General features: G+C 41.9%; 1 pseudogene; it reads left to right on the forward strand.

Annotated features, from left to right (window-relative positions):
* LOC100436905 (retinitis pigmentosa 9 protein-like) overlaps positions 1–11,797 on the forward strand; it is a 30,371-nt pseudogene extending 18,574 nt beyond the window's left edge.
* The last annotated feature ends 3,988 nt before the right edge of the window (positions 11,798–15,785 follow it).

Here is a 15,785-nt window from a genome sequence, read left to right on the forward strand (position 1 = left end):
TATGGTTTCCCAGTCCTTCTGTGTTTATGGCTTTTTAAAAAAGGTTTTTTGTGGTTTATTTTGGATCACTCAAAATCACCCTCAAATAAATGTATAATGCAGTGATTTTTAGTAACTACCAAGTGTGTGCAACCATCATCATAAATAAGTGTTAGAACATTTTCATGCCTCCCCCGCCCAAGATCTCTCAACCCATTTCCAGTTCATCCCCATTGATAGCCCTAGGCAACGATTAGTCTACTCTCTTAGTGAATTTGGCTTTTCTGGACATATATAAGTGATCCGACTCTTTTCATTTAGCATGTTTTTTGAGGTCCTGCAATGGCATCATTTATTATTTCCTTTTTCTGCTTATCTTTGGTCCGGTTACTCTTCTTTTTCCTAATTTTTATGATAAAAACCTAGATTATTGATTGAGACCTTTCTTCTATTGTAAGAATTAGAAGCTATAAATTTTCTTTTAACCACTACTTTATCGGCATTGTGTGAATTTTGGTATGTTGTGTTTTAATTTTCTTTTCTTTTCTTTTTTTTTTTTTTTTTTTTTTGAGACGGAGTTTTACTCTTGTTGCCCAGGCTGGAGTACAATGGCGAAATCTCGGCTCACCGCAACCTCTGCCTCCCAGGTTCAAGCGATTCTCTTGCCTCAGTCTTCCCAAGTGGCTGGGATTACAGGCATGCGCCACTATGCCTGGCTAATTTTGTACTTTTAGTAGAGGCGGGGTTTCTTCATTTTGGTCAGTCTGGTCTCAAACTCTCAATCTCAGGTGATCCACCCGCCTTGGCCTCCCAAAGTGCTGGGATTACAGGCATGAGCCACCACGATGGCCTGTTGTGTTTTAATTTTCTAACATCCCGTTTGACTCCTGGATTGGTTACGCATGTGTTATTCAGTTTCTATGTACTGGATTCTTCAAATTTCCTTATATTGTTGCTGTGTAATTTGAGTCCATCCTAGTTGGAGAATATACTTTGTATGGTTTAAATCCTTTTAATTATATTAATTCTTGTTTTATGGCCTAATATAGGGTCTCTGGATAATGTTCCATGTTGACTTCAAAAAGTGTTTACTCTATTGTTGGGTGGTAGAGTGTTTTATAAATATCTGTTAGGTTCAGTTGATTTATATTGTTGCTTAAGTCTTGTAATTCATTGCTGATCTTTTCTCTGGTTGTTTTATACATTATTGAATGGGGAGTATTGAAATCTCTATTATTGTTACATTGTTCTGTTTTCCCCTTCAATTCTGTCAGTTTGTGTCTCAACTATCTGGTACTCTTTTGCTAGGTTGCATACATACTTATAAATGTTGTATCTTCTTGATGGATTGACCTTTTTATCAATACAAAATGTCCTTCTTTGTCTCTGGTAACAGTTTTTATCTTGGGGTGTATTTTGTCTGAAATTATTGGAGCAGCTTTAGTTCCCTTTGGGTTACTGTTTGCATCATATATTCCTTTCCATCCTTTTACTGCCAACCTAATTGTGTCTTTAAATCTACAGTGTGTCACTGATATCTAGTGCTTGGATAGCATTTTTCCTTTTTTTTTGAGACAGGGCCTCTCTGCTGCTCAGGGTGGAGTGCAGTGGCACAATCACAGCGCACTGCAGCCTAGACCTCCCAGGCTCAAGCAATCCTCCCACCTCAGCCTTCTGAGTAGCTGGAACCACAGGTGCTTGCCACCATGCCTGGCTAATTTTTAAAAATTTTTTGTACAGACAGGGTCTCACCTTGTTGCCTAGGCTATTCTCAAACTCCTGGGCTCAAGCAGTCCTCCTGCCTTGGCCTCCCAAAGTGTTAGGATTACAGGCATGAGCCACTGCACCTGGCAGATAACATTTTTATCCATTCTATAAATCTCTGCCTTTTGATTGAAGTGTTTAATCCATTTGCATGTAATGTAATTACTGTTAAGGTAATTACAAACCTATGCGCACGGTTTTGATTTTACCAATTTTAGTATTAATTAGAAAAGTGGTTCTCCCACTTTGATATTTCTACAAATAACCAGTAAATCTTTTAAAATTCAGGTTATATGTCCGTATCAGGCCCAACCCAGAAATACTGAATATCCAGTATTTGAATATCCAAAATACTGAATACTAGATATTCAATATTTCTGGGTTGGGTCCTATACCCTGCTTTTCTAACAACCTTCCTCATATTGTTGAATTTGCTGGTCCATGGACCACACTTTGAATAGCTGGGATCACCTTTCCATAAGAGGATTTTGAGCGGAAATGATATCTTCTGGATATCTATACATCAATGCTTGTTCCATGGCATTTCACATTCCTTCAGCTTTGCCATAAAGGCAGATATTAGTTTGAAAGAGTGTAGTCCTTCTTCCCCAAACCTGAAATGGTGAGGGAGATAAGGATAGGGATAGCTCACAGGCAATCAATAGAAATCCACAAACTTAGGCCAGGCACAGTGGCTCACGCCTGTAATCCCAGCACTTTGGAAGGCTGAGGTGGGCTGATCACAAGGTCAGGAATTCAAAACCAGCCTGGCCAACATGACGAAACCCTGTCTCTACCAAAAATATAAAAAATTAGCTGGGTTTGGTGGCATGCATCTGTAATCCCAGCCACTCGGGAGGCTGAGGCAGAAGAATTGCTTGAACCCAGGAGGCGGAGATTGCAGTGAGCCGAGATCGCGCCACTACACTCCAGCCTGGGCAACAGAGCGAGACTCTGTCTCAAAAAAAAAAAAAAGAAAGAAAGAAAGAAAATCCACAAACTTTATTTTTTTCAGTGGTTTCCTGCATTCAATCTTCAAATAAAAATAAAAAGAGAAAAACTTTCTTGCCCTGTCACTACGTATTTTCTGTAGTTGCCAGCATAGAGCAAACTTGGCTGAACTTACCTAAATCCCTCTTCATGCTTCCCAACCTAGTTGCTTAGAATTGCTTGATACTCAAACACAGGGTCTCATTCACCATTCCCATACAATTTCCTGATTTACACCACATCCAGATGGTGCTGAGAGGATATGAACAGGTGAGAGAAGTAACAAGGATCTCATCCATTCTTGCTTTGCTCACCACTTCCTTTTTCTCAGAGGTCAATGCCTGATGCCAGGTCCACTCACTGAAATTCCATGAAGACTGGAATTTGTTGCCTTGGAGCTTGTATATACATTCTGTTGTTATTCTCCTCCCAGTTCCTCATCAGGACCTTCTGTTGCTTCTAATAGTTAACCTCTTTAAATAGCACAGTTTCCCTCTTCTGCAAGTAAAGTTGCAGTAGGGTTCTGATGGCATTAATATTTTAAAAGAACTTGTGATTTTGTTTACTTAAAAGTGAGGGATGTGAACAGATGTCGACTCAACCTGAGAAAGAAGCTATTTGTTCTAGTGACTAAATTTATAAATGAGATTCAGAGCCACTTGATTAATAGAAGATATTTACTTTGAAAAATACAGTGAGACACACTAAAAAAAATTGACCTTTTGCAGTACTTTTCATTGGATTGCTTCATAATTTCTTGGTGTTGGAAAATTAATTCCTAAAGCACAAGATTAAAGGATGCCTGGGTAAGCAATTAGTTTACCTGTCTTTTCTGGGACCTTACACGGTTCATCCATGATTGCATTTTCTTTTAGAACTGGAGTTTAATGAATAAAAACTTTAATATAATCTACTGATTCTTTATCTCACTAAGGTGAAACACTCTTATCTTACAGAAATATTTCCCCTTTTCTTTGCTTTTAGGTTGGCATTGCAAACGGTATGGTCACCGAACAGGCTACAAAGAATGCCCTTTCTTTATCAAAGACAACCAAAAGTTAGAACAGTTCAGAGTAGTAAGTAAAACCATACAATGTCATTTTACCTTAATCAGAGATGGTGAATATTAATTAATCCAGTAGCCACCAGCGAACTGAATGTTCACATAAATTACATTCCCAGAAGCCTTTTGGCCAAAGCGTCTGCTGTTAACTATACCTCTGTTAAATTGCATTTGTGAGACAAATTTAGCTCTTTAAGAAAAAAACTAACATTTATAAAAGTGTTCTTTGCTTATACATTGGGACAGTGATTCTTTTTCTGAAGAAGACATTGTTCCCTATTCAACTCCCCTTTTAAAAATTTATTATATAAAAAGTCATGTCTCATAACTAAAATCAGAGTTTTAGTTTCCCAGTCTTTTTTTTTTTTTTTTTTTTTTTTTGAGACAGAGTCTCACTCTGTCACCCAGGCTGGAGTGCAGCGGTGCCATCTTGGCTCACTGCAAACTCTGCCTTCTGGGTTCACGCCATTCTCCTGCCGCAGCCTCCCAAGTAGCTGGGACTACAGGCACCCACCACCATGCCCAGCTAATTTTTTGTATTTTTAGTAGAGACGGGATTTCACCATGGTCTCGATCTCCTGACCTCGTGATCCACCCGCCTCAGCCTCCCAAAGTGCTGGGATTACAGGCGTGAGCCACCGCGCCTGGCCTAGTTTTCCAGCCTTTAAAGAGTAGATGTCTGTCTATTATAAGCTAGAATTGTGTATATTTCCTCTTAAATGACAGTTAGACAGATCTATCATTAGCATCATCTATCTATCATTTCCCGCTTTAACATAGAGTCACCTCCCAGAGGTGTTAATTCACTGTTCAGTAACTACTTCTGCCAAGTGAAATATGCTGCCTTGTGGATCTACTGGAGTGATCAGCATACACTTGTCCCTTGGTATCCATGGGGAATTGGATCCCAGTATTCCCTGGGATACCAAAATCCACAGGTGCTCAAAGTCCCTCATATAAAATGGTATAGGCTGGGTGCAGTGGCTCATGCCTGTAATCCCAGCAGTTTAGGAGGCCTAGGCAGGTGGATCACCTGAGGTCAGGAGTTTGAGACTAGCCTGGCCAACATGGTGAAACCCCAGCTCTACTAAGTATACAAAAATTAGGCTGGGCATGGTGGCTCACTACTGTAGTCTCAGCACTTTGGGAGTCTGAGGTGGGCAGATCACCTGAGGTCAGGAGTTCAAGACCAGCCTAGCCAACGTGGTGAAACCCTGTCTCTACTAAAAATACAAAAATTAGCCAGGCATGGTGGTGGGCACCTGCAATCCCAGCTACTTGGATGGCTGAGGCAGGAGAATCACTTGAATCCAGGAGGTGGAGGTTGCAGTGAGCTGAGATCATGCCACTGCACTGCAGCCTAGGTGACAGAGTGTGACTCTGTCTCAAAAAAATAAAAATACAAAAATTAGCCAGGCATGGTAGCACATGCCTGCAATCCCAGCTACTTGGGAGGCTGGGGCATGAGAATCGCTTGAACCTGAGAGGCAGAGGTTGCAGTGAGCCAAGATCATCCCACTGCACTCCAGCCTGGGTGATAGAGTGAGATTTTGTCAAATAAAAGAAAGTAGAATAGCATATAAGCTGGGGACATACTCCTGTATATTTTAATCGTCTCTAGATTACCTATAATACTGAATAAAAAGTAAATTGTTGTTAAACTGTATTGTTTAGGGAATAATGACAAGAAAAAAGAGTCTGAACATGTGTAATACAGACACAACCATCCTTTTTTTTTTTTTTTTCCCAAATATTTTCAATCCTTGGTTGAATCTGTGGACATGTAACTCTTCAGGATATGAGGGCCAGCTATATATGAAACTGAAGTCAACAGACATTCTTTTAACATTTTAAGGCATTTAAAGTTTTGTGTTTTTGTCTTAATCTGAAAAATAATTATTCTAGATCAAGCACTTTTAGGTGAAATGTCAGTTTTTACAGATAGTATAAAACAAAGCTTGTTGATAAATCTCAAAAATTTAATGTACTTCTTTTTGACTTAGAAATTCAACTTCTAAAAATTTACCCTAAGGATATAACAGAACATCAATTTATACAACTCTATAAGCATAATGTTCATAATTATGATTATTTTATTTTATTTTATTTTATTTTGAGACAGAGTTTCTCTCTTGTTGCCCAGGCTAGAGTGCAGTGGCATGATCTTGGCTCACTGCAGCATCCGCCTTTTGGTTTCAAGCAATTCTCCTGCCTCAGCCTCCCAGGTAGCTGGGATTATAGGTGCCCACCACCACACCTGGCTAATTTTTATGTTTTTAGTAGAGACGGGGTTTCACCATGTTGGTCAGGCTGGTCTCGAACTGCTGACCTCGTGATCCACCTGCCTCGGCCTCCCAAAGTGCTGGGATTACAGGTGTGAGCCACCGCACCCAGCCCATAATTGTGAATTTTAAGTTACTTTCAATTATAGAATACAAGAATACAGTTTATTTGCCTTATTAAGCAAAATGAAGACCTCATAGTAAGGCTTTTACCACCAAGTCCAATCTTGCCTCCCTCCTGAGAGTGAGTTTGCAGCAAATAGCTTGATGTGTATATTTCCAGACTTCCTTGGGGTATGTAACACGTATTTTTGAGTACTTATAAATGATCATTCCTATGTATCATTTTGCAACTCATTTGTTTCGCTTAATACTATCTTTTGGTCTAACCCAATAGAACAAAGAGAATTACCTCAGTATTTCTAAACTTGAGTACTGTTTTATAGTATGACTCTTCCAGTTTATGCAGTTATTTCCTCATGAAGAATATTATTTCGTGTATTTTCTCATTGGGAAATTCTTTTTGTAGCCTTAATGAGTTATCAGTGATATGACCCTTAAAAGGATTAAAACATGTTGAGCGTATGGCTACATCAAACAGTAAAAGAAAAAAAAACTGTTTTCTGTAACATAGGGGTTTAATTTTATTTAACTAATGGTCCATGAAGCCTAACCAAACCTTAACCTTCTCTGTCCCTTAAGGCACATGAGGATTTCATGTATGACATCATACGAGACAATAAACAACATGAAAAGGATGTAAGGTGAGGTTGTCCTGGTGATAATATCTATTTAAAGTTTTAACTTCTATAAAGTTGGAAAAAAACCTTCTAGCACTAGGAGAGTGATATAGTAAACATGGTATTTCAATTGTGAAATATTTATTGGGTAGGAGTCATGGCTGACAAGACCAGTGTTGGGGAATGAGCAGGCCAGCCTCCTCCTCCTTGGGCTAGCTTAAAGCTGTCGGCTTGGTCCAGTTCTCTGACCACTGCAGTTGATATTAGCAACCCATGTTGTGCTGTCTACTTGCATGGTACAATTGGTACTTTGATGTAATTCAGTTTATCTCCTCTAACGTCTTAAGGATCTGAGCTTTTGTTAAAAATTATACCTAGACAAGATTAGAGAGTGAAAAATTGGGAGAGTTTGTTTTTTCAAACTGGTTACATTAAATTACAATTGTTGAGGATGTAGATTATCTGTTAGGAAACTGAGCAGTTGGGGAATGGTTTAGTAAAGTATGCGTCTGTTAGAATTTATAATTGTAAGTACTGTGAGAACCTACAGAAATGACTAGGACAAGGAAAATAATACAAAAATGGCTTGTACACTGGTTACAGACACATAAAAACAGGCATTCAGGTGAAGAAGAATGGAGAAAACAGGTAAAAATAAAAATAAGTACTGTCTTTGTGATGTAGTTATTCATGATCCTTCCATACTGCTTTTGAATGACAAATTTATTTAAGAAACTTTTAAATTAAAGCAAAAACTCACTGTTCTTTGATCAATCTTGAATGTTTAGGATACAGTAGGTAAAACAGTTACTGGAGGATTCTACCTCAGATGAAGATGGGAGCAGCTCCAGTTCCTCTGAAGGTAAACAGAAACACAAGAAAAAGAAGAGGAAAGAAAAGCATAAGAAAAGGAAGAAAGAAAAGAAAAAGAAGAAAAAAACAGAAGCATGAATCTTCCAAGTCAAATGAGAGTTCTGACTCAGAGTGACAAGGACATGATTTATTCAACATTCTCTTCTCAAGAATCAAACACTGTGGCCAAGGAACAGAGGAAGATGCAGTCAGAGAAAGTAGCAGGGTAGAGATGCTGAGAGAGGAGGATATGTGGGTCACAGCAGTGAGTTCCCACCCACCTTCCAGTGAAGATGTGACCCCAGGAGAGGGAGTGTCTCCTTCCAGGTGCTAGCTCTGGACGGCAGCTGATTTTAGGCAGGAAAGTTTCTTCGGTGTTGTCCTCCCTGCTGGTCACATGAGTTTACGATTCCTTTGAAGTGTCTCCCGCAGGGTGGCAGGACTGGGAGAATCTCTGAGGAGTGTCTTTCAGGCCCTCCCACAGCTTGTGCCCTCCACAGTGTAGACTTGAACACCTGGCCTTAGGTGATCCTTCCACCTTGGCCTCCCAAAGCATTGGGATTACAGGCGAGAGCCACTGCTTGGCTAAAATATTTATATTTACCTGACATGATTTGTTGATTTGGGGGCTAGGGAGTTCTTAAAACAACAATAAAAAATCTTCTGTGTCTGCATTCTACTTCACTTGCTTTCTACTGCCAAAGTCCCATGATTTTCACAGAGTGACTGACTCAGAAAAGATTTAGGAATATAGGGGGATTTCTGTACTAGGTCAGGTATCCACATCCCAAAATCCATCCCTCCCTTTCTTCCTCTTCCGGTTGCCTGACCACAGCCCACCCGTGCTCTTGTAGCTGAAACTAGGCCACAGTAGAGGCATCTCAGGAGGCCAGGGTGTGTCTGCAGCTGGAGGAGAGGAAGTCTATCCTTTGCTGAGCCAAAGTGAAGCTGGATCTTGCTCATAGGCAAGTGTGTCCTTCTGTGGCTAGCACTGGTCTCTTGCTGCTTTAGGCACTCAGTCAGGGTCCCAGAAACTCACTCCCATTTTCTGCCACTTTTCATGGAGTTTGGATTGCACTTCTTTAAGGAACAGCCAAGCCAGGCCCAGACTGACCCTTCTTCAAGTCTCATCAGCCAGTGCTCCTGTTCTTGGCCTTGGAATACCACCTCAGGAAAATAATCGGTTGAGATTAGAATGGCCAGGACTTACTATTTCTGAAAACTGTAAGGCCAATGGATTCAGCCTTGCCTTACACTTATCCTTGTCATCATTCCTCAGCACGCAGAACACAGGCCATCTGTCCTCTGCCATATGCTCAGCATTTCTCACCCAGGTACAGCCGGTCCTCTTCTTCCAGGAATTGGCTACTGTCCCTCCGCAATTCCATTCATGATAAAAGCATTCTTATACAACACAAAAGATGCTGCATCAATGATTCTCAAACCTCCAAGATATCCACATCAACTAGCAAGCTTAAGATGCAGATTCCTGTCCTCGACTCACAAACTTCCAGAATTTTCCATTCCCTAGGTCTGAGGTGAACCTGGGAATCTGCCTTGCTAACAAGTGATGCTGACACTGTTGATTTGGGGACCCCACTTGGAGAACCTGTGCTCTAGATCTCTACCCTCTTACTGAAGCCTTCTTCCATTTCCTGCTTTAACTGGAATCCAGCCATCCACCCCTGTAGCCCTTGCAAGTGAATTGTCCCTTTTCCCTCATTCTGTGTTTTCTCCTCTTTTTCTAGCCTAGATTCCAAGGAATATCACTTTGGCCTGTCATCTCCCCTGATCTGTGATCCTTTTGTCCAGCTTTCCCCAAAGAAGCATCAATCAAAATCTTCCGCTGTGCTCCTATAGACAGACTACAGGGGAAAAATCCCAGAGCCCCTACAAATCCATCTCCAAACTCAAATGAGAAGTGAGCTCAAAAAGCCCACTAGCAAACCAAAAGTGTGCTAGTCACCCACTTAAACTTTCTTTTTCAGACATCTCTTTCAGATACACATTTTCCATTCCTATCCAGGGAGACAAAATAAGCCCTCAAACCTCCCTTCACTCAGACATCGTATGATGAGTGTCAGACATCCTACTGATATGGTTTGTATGTTTGTCTGCTCCAAATCTCATGATGAAATGTAATCCCCAGTGTTGGAGATGAGGCCTGGTGAGAGGTGTCTGGATGATGGGGGTGGATCCCTCATGAATGGGTTAGTGCCATCCCCTTGGTGATGAGTCAGTTCACACCAGATCTGGTTGTTTAAGTGGGAGTGGCACCTCTCCCTCCCTCTTTTGCTCTGGCTGTTGCTGTCACCATGTGATATGCTGGCTCCTCATTGCCTTCCACCGTGACTGTAAACTTCTTGAGGCCTCACCAGAAAGATATTCCAGCACCACACTTCTTGTACTGTCTGCAGAACCTTGAGCCAGGCAAGTGTCTTTTCTTTATAAATTACCCAGGCTAAAATGGCATCATGATTTCTCCCACTAATCTTCAGGACTGTTAATAGGATGCACTTTACTGCTATGACTAGATTGTGTTACCAGTACAAGGAAAGGGAGACCATCTGGGTGTTCCTAACCAAATCATGAGAACCCTTTGGAACTCGAGTTGTCCCTGGCTGTTAACCAAAGAGGAGGTCAGAGAGTCCAAGCCTGTGAAAGATTCCACACATCATTACTGGTTTTAGAGTTGAAGGGGCCACATGGTGAGGGATGAAGCAAACTCTCATCAAAGGTTCCTGACTAACAGCCAGCAAGGAAATGGAGCTCTCAGTCCTACAGCTGAAAAGATCTGAATTCTGCCACCCTCAATGATTCTGGATGCATATTCTTCCCCAGAGCCTCCAGATGGAAGCCCACCTCTGCTGACATCTTGGGTTGGGGTTTGTGAGATGCAAGATCAAGAACCCAGTTGAGCCTGCTCAGGCTTCTGACCTACACCACCGTGAGGTAATCAGTGATGGTGGTTTTGAGCTTTTATATTTGTGGGAAGGTGTTAATGCAGCAACAAACTGATCCAGAGGTTTAATGAGCTTTCCCTCCTCCTCTCAGGCCAGTCCATCACCTGTGCTCTCGACTCCACTGTCAGCCAGCAGTAGGGGGCAGTGGCTGGAGCACTGGCCCTGCATCCAGACTGCCTGGCTTTGAGTCCCAGCTTTGCTAGCTGTGGAGTTGCTCCACCTCTCTGTGCCTCCATGTCCTTGACTAATCATGTCTACCTCCCAGACTTCTAGTGAGAATAAGGGGACTTGATATGCATAAAGCATTTAGAGCAGGGTGTGGCACATCTCAACTCTAAATGTTACCTGCTTCTGCTGCTACTGCTGTCACCATCATCTAATCCTCAGGGAACTTCCTCCTCCTTTATCCCATGTCACTCACGTCTTCAAACTGTTCCTTTCTATTGTGATCTAGCCCCAGTATTTAAAAATTGTTTGGGCTCATGCCTGTAATCTCAACACTGGGAGGTGGAGGTAGGTGGATCACTTGAGGTCAAGAGTTTGAGACCAGCCTGGCCAACATGGTGAAACCCCATCTCTACCAAAAATACAAAAATTAGCTGGGCATGGTGATACATACCTGTTGTAATCCCAGCTACTCGGGAGTCTGAGGCAGGAGAATCACTTGAACCTGGGAGGCGGAGGTTGCAGTGAGCAGAAATTATGCCACTGCACTCCAGCCTGGGCAACAGAGTTGAGACCCTGCTCCTCCAAACCCCGCCAAAAAAAAAAACAATTGCTTTAAAATTGTAAAATACATGCCCATAAAGAGTTCACAATTCTGAGCCATTGGAGAATAAAAAGTGAAAAGGGAGTCTACTTATGATGTTTTGATACAGTGCTCCAGATCCTGATCAAAATGCATTAGCAAACACACACATGTAAATGCACAGTTTTTGGTTAGCTTTACATAACTGATAATCACTAGTAATACTGTTCTGTGACTTCATTTCACTCACCATATGTTGGCAATCTTACTGCTCACTACAAGCTTTGAATGGCTACAAAATTCCTTGGCTTGAATGTGCCATGATTTGTTTAACCATTAATCTATTTATCAGAATGCAATTGTTTCCCATTTCTCATTCCTACAAAGAAGACTGAAAATAAAAATTTTTGAGTAAATATCTTTGGTTTTTTTTTTTTTTTTTAAGACGGAGTCTCGTTCTGTCACTCAGGCTGGAGGGCAGTGGCACGATCTCGGCTCACTGCAAGCTCCACTTCCCAGGTTCACGCCATTCTTCTGCCTCAGCCTCCCAAGTAGCTGGGACTACAGGCACCCGCCACCACACCTGGCTAATTTTTTGTATTTTTAGTAGAGACGGAGTTTCACCGTGTTAGCCAGGATGGTCTCGATCTCCTGACCTTGTGATCCGCCCACCTCGGCCTCCCAAAGTGCTGGGATTACAGGTGTCAGCCACTGCACCTGGCCTTGAGTAAATATCTTAATGTACGTATGCAAGTATTTCAATAGAATAGTTCCCTAATAATGGAATTACATATTTTAAGTTTGACAGATTCTACCAAATTACCCTCCAAAAGAGTCTACCAATTTACCCATTCTCTTACAGTATATAAAGTGGCCCATTTCCATATCCAGCAGCATTTAAACAAGCTCAAGTCTCCCTTTAAAAGAAAAAAAGTATCCTGAGGCCACGCACAGTGGCTCATGCCTGTAATCCCAGCACTTTTGTAGGCCAAGGCAGGAGGACCATTTGAGCCCAGAAGTTTGAAGTTACAGTGAGCTATGATGGCACTGCTGCACTCCAGCCTGGGCAACAGAGTGAGACCCTGTCTCTGAAAAAAATAAAATCCTCCCTTGATCCCATGTTTCTATCTAGCACTTTTCTCTCCTTGACAGCAGTTTTGTCAACCTTGGACTCATTTATTTTAGGGACTGAATAATTCTAAGTGGTAGGGTTCGATTCTGTGCATTGTAGGGTATTGTGCAGCATCCCTGGCTTGTAACCACTTGATGCTACTAGTACATCCTCCAGTGGTAGCAACTAAAATTACCTTTGAATATGCACATGCAAAAGAATAAAATTGGTCCCTTGTCTTACACTATACACAAAAATCCACTCAAAATGGCTTAAGGACTTAAACTAAAATCTGAAACTGTAAAACTTGTAGGAGAAAACAGGGAAAAGACTACATTGGCCTGGCAGTGGCTTCTTGGATATGACATTGAAGGCACAGGTAACAAAAGCACAAATAGATAAGTGGGATTGCATCAAGCTAAAAAGCTTCTGCACAGCAAAAGAAATATCAACAAAACAAAAAGGCAATACGTGGAAAGGGAGAAAATGTTTGCAAACCATAAATCTAATCATGGGTTAATATCTACAAAATACAATAAACTCCTACAACTCAATAGCAAACAACCAGATGATCCATTTATTATAAAAATAGGCAAAAGGCCAGGAGTTCGAGGCTGCAGTAAGAGCCATGATTGCACCACTGCACTCCAGCTGAGGCAACAGACCAAGACCCTGTCTCAAAAAATAAAATTTAAAAAATAGGCAAAGAGCCGGATGCAGTGCCTCACACCTGTAATCCCAGCATTTTGGGAGGCCTGGCCTGAGGTTAGGAGTTTGAGATCAGCCTGATCATAGTGAAACCCCATCTCTACTAAGAATACAAAAATTAGCCGGGCATGGTGGCGTGCGCCTTGTAGTTCCAGATGCTTAGGAGGCTGAGGCAGGAGAATTGCTTGAACCCAGGAGGCAGAGGTTGCAGTGAGCTGAGATCGCACCACTGCACTCCAGCCTGGGTGACAGAGTGAGAGTCCGTCTCAAAAAAAAAAAAAAAAAAAAATAGGCAAAGAACTGAATAGACATTGATTCCTAAGAAGAATGACCAGCAGGTATATGCAGATGTGCTCAACAGCAGTAATCATTAGGCAAATGCAAATCAAAATTATAAGGAAATATCACCTCATACCTGTTAGGATGACTGTTTAAAAAAAAAATCCAGGCTGGGCACGGTGGCTTACGCCTGTAATCCTGGCCCTTTGGGAGGCCCAGGCAGGCGGATCACGAGGTCAGAAGATCGAGACCATCCTGGCTGACACGGTGAAACCCTGTCTCTACTAAAGATACATAAAATTAGCCGGGTGTGGTGGCGGGCACCTGTAGTCCCAGCTACTCAGGAGGCTGAGGCAGGAGAATGGCGTGAACCCGGGAGGCGGAGCTTGCAGTGAGCCGAGATGGCACCACTGCACTCCAGCCTGGGCGACAGAGTGAGACTAGGTCTCAAAAAAACAAAAAAAGAAAAAAAAGAAAACCTAAAAGATAACAAATGTTGGTTAGGACGTGAGGAAAGAGCCCTTAGACACTGTTGATGGGAAAGTAAAGTGGTGTGAACACTGTGGAAAACAGTATAGAAGTTTCTCAACAAATTAAAACTAGAATTACCATATGATCCAGCAATCCCACTTCTGGGTATATATCAGAAGGAATTGAAATCAATCTTGAAGAGATATTTGTGCTCAGGTTCAGTGCAGCTTTATTCACAGTAGCAATGACATGCAAGCAAACTACACATCCATGATGAGTGAATGGAGAAAGAAAATGTGGTCTATCCATGTATAATGGAATATCCTTTACCTTAAAATAGAAGCAAATCTAGCCATTTATGACAACATGGATGAACCCAAAGGACATTATACAAAGTGAGATAAGCCAGACACGAAAGGCCAAATACTCTATGATACCACTTACAAGATGAATCTAAAATAATCAACTATTTGAGGCCACAAGTTTTGACACCAGGCTGGGCAATATAGCGAGAGCCCATCTCTACAATAAATAAAAGAAAAATTGGCCAGGTGTGTTGGCACATGCCTGTAGTCCCTGTTACTGGCAAGAAAGCCCTAGGTGGGAATGGCTGAGGCCTTTGTTGTGACTGTCTCAGAGCCCAACTTCTCCTTCTGCCCAATCACATTCCCTTTGCCCTCTGAGATGTTATTCCCAAGAACACCAATGTGAATTTTCCCACAATCTCCATCTCAGAGTCTTGTCACCACACATGCTACCTGCCCCAGGAGTCCAACAGCTTCCAAACATAACCAGACTTTTCATCTAGCCTCTAGGACAAAGGTCCAACTATGGGCAGAAATACAAAGCAGAAGTATCCACTGATTGGCCCCATTCTATTTTTGTGCTTCTTATCCACCTACTGTCAATTTTTCCAACCTTCTAGAGTCCTGACATCTTCCTACTGTAAAGACAGCCCCAGTCCATTGAAGTAACTACTAAGTACTACTAACATTGAGTCAGTTTTTTCCACAGTACTTGTACTGCTATTGTACAAGTGTTAAAAAGGCAATCAGATTCAATGTCTTCACACAAACACGTTAAGGAAAATCCACTCCCTTTCATCTTGCTATGTAATCTAAGGAAGTAGGAATTGGATGGTTTTAATAGAAAGTGGAATGCCTTTCCAGATCCTACAACAGAAGCAAGGATGTTGGGCACCTATAATCAGGAAGCCTTCACAAGAACCTCACTATGGTCTTCCTACTCCAACCTTCTGTGATTCTGGCCAACTCGTTCCTAATCTCAGCCTCTGTACATCGTGTTCTGTTTGGTGTGGAATGCTGGTGGAAACAGGGACAAGGCCAGATGAGTCCTCTAAGGTTAAGACTACATGATTCATTCTACAAGTACCTGGGTGTATACTCTGCACCAGGCTCCACACTAACTACTCCATGGGGATGCCACAGGGACTACAATAACCACGGTGCTAAGGAACAGATGCAGTCTGGTTGAGGACAGAATTGAGGCCGTGAGTCTCCAGAGTCATGTCCTGGAATAGGTTATCAAAGTGTAATAACAGGTGCTATAGGATCATAGCAGGTTCCCCTAATCTAGCCTTGGGTTAGAGAGGGTTTCCTGGAGTCTCTAAACCAAGTACTGAGGTAGGTACTACTTAGGCAAAAAGTGAGGCCTTCTCAGGAGAGCAGCTTTGGAAAAGCTCTTATCTTCTGCTTGCCTTTGGGATGTCATCTGGCAACACTGTTATCACTTCTCACCATCTCCTCAAACCCTATTTTAAGGTGCTTGGTTAGGACAGTGAGTTATAGCGTAGCAGGGACGTCTTCATCACAGCT

Source organism: Pongo abelii, chromosome 6, assembly GCF_028885655.2.
Source record: "Pongo abelii isolate AG06213 chromosome 6, NHGRI_mPonAbe1-v2.0_pri, whole genome shotgun sequence".
NCBI lineage: Eukaryota > Metazoa > Chordata > Mammalia > Primates > Hominidae > Pongo > Pongo abelii.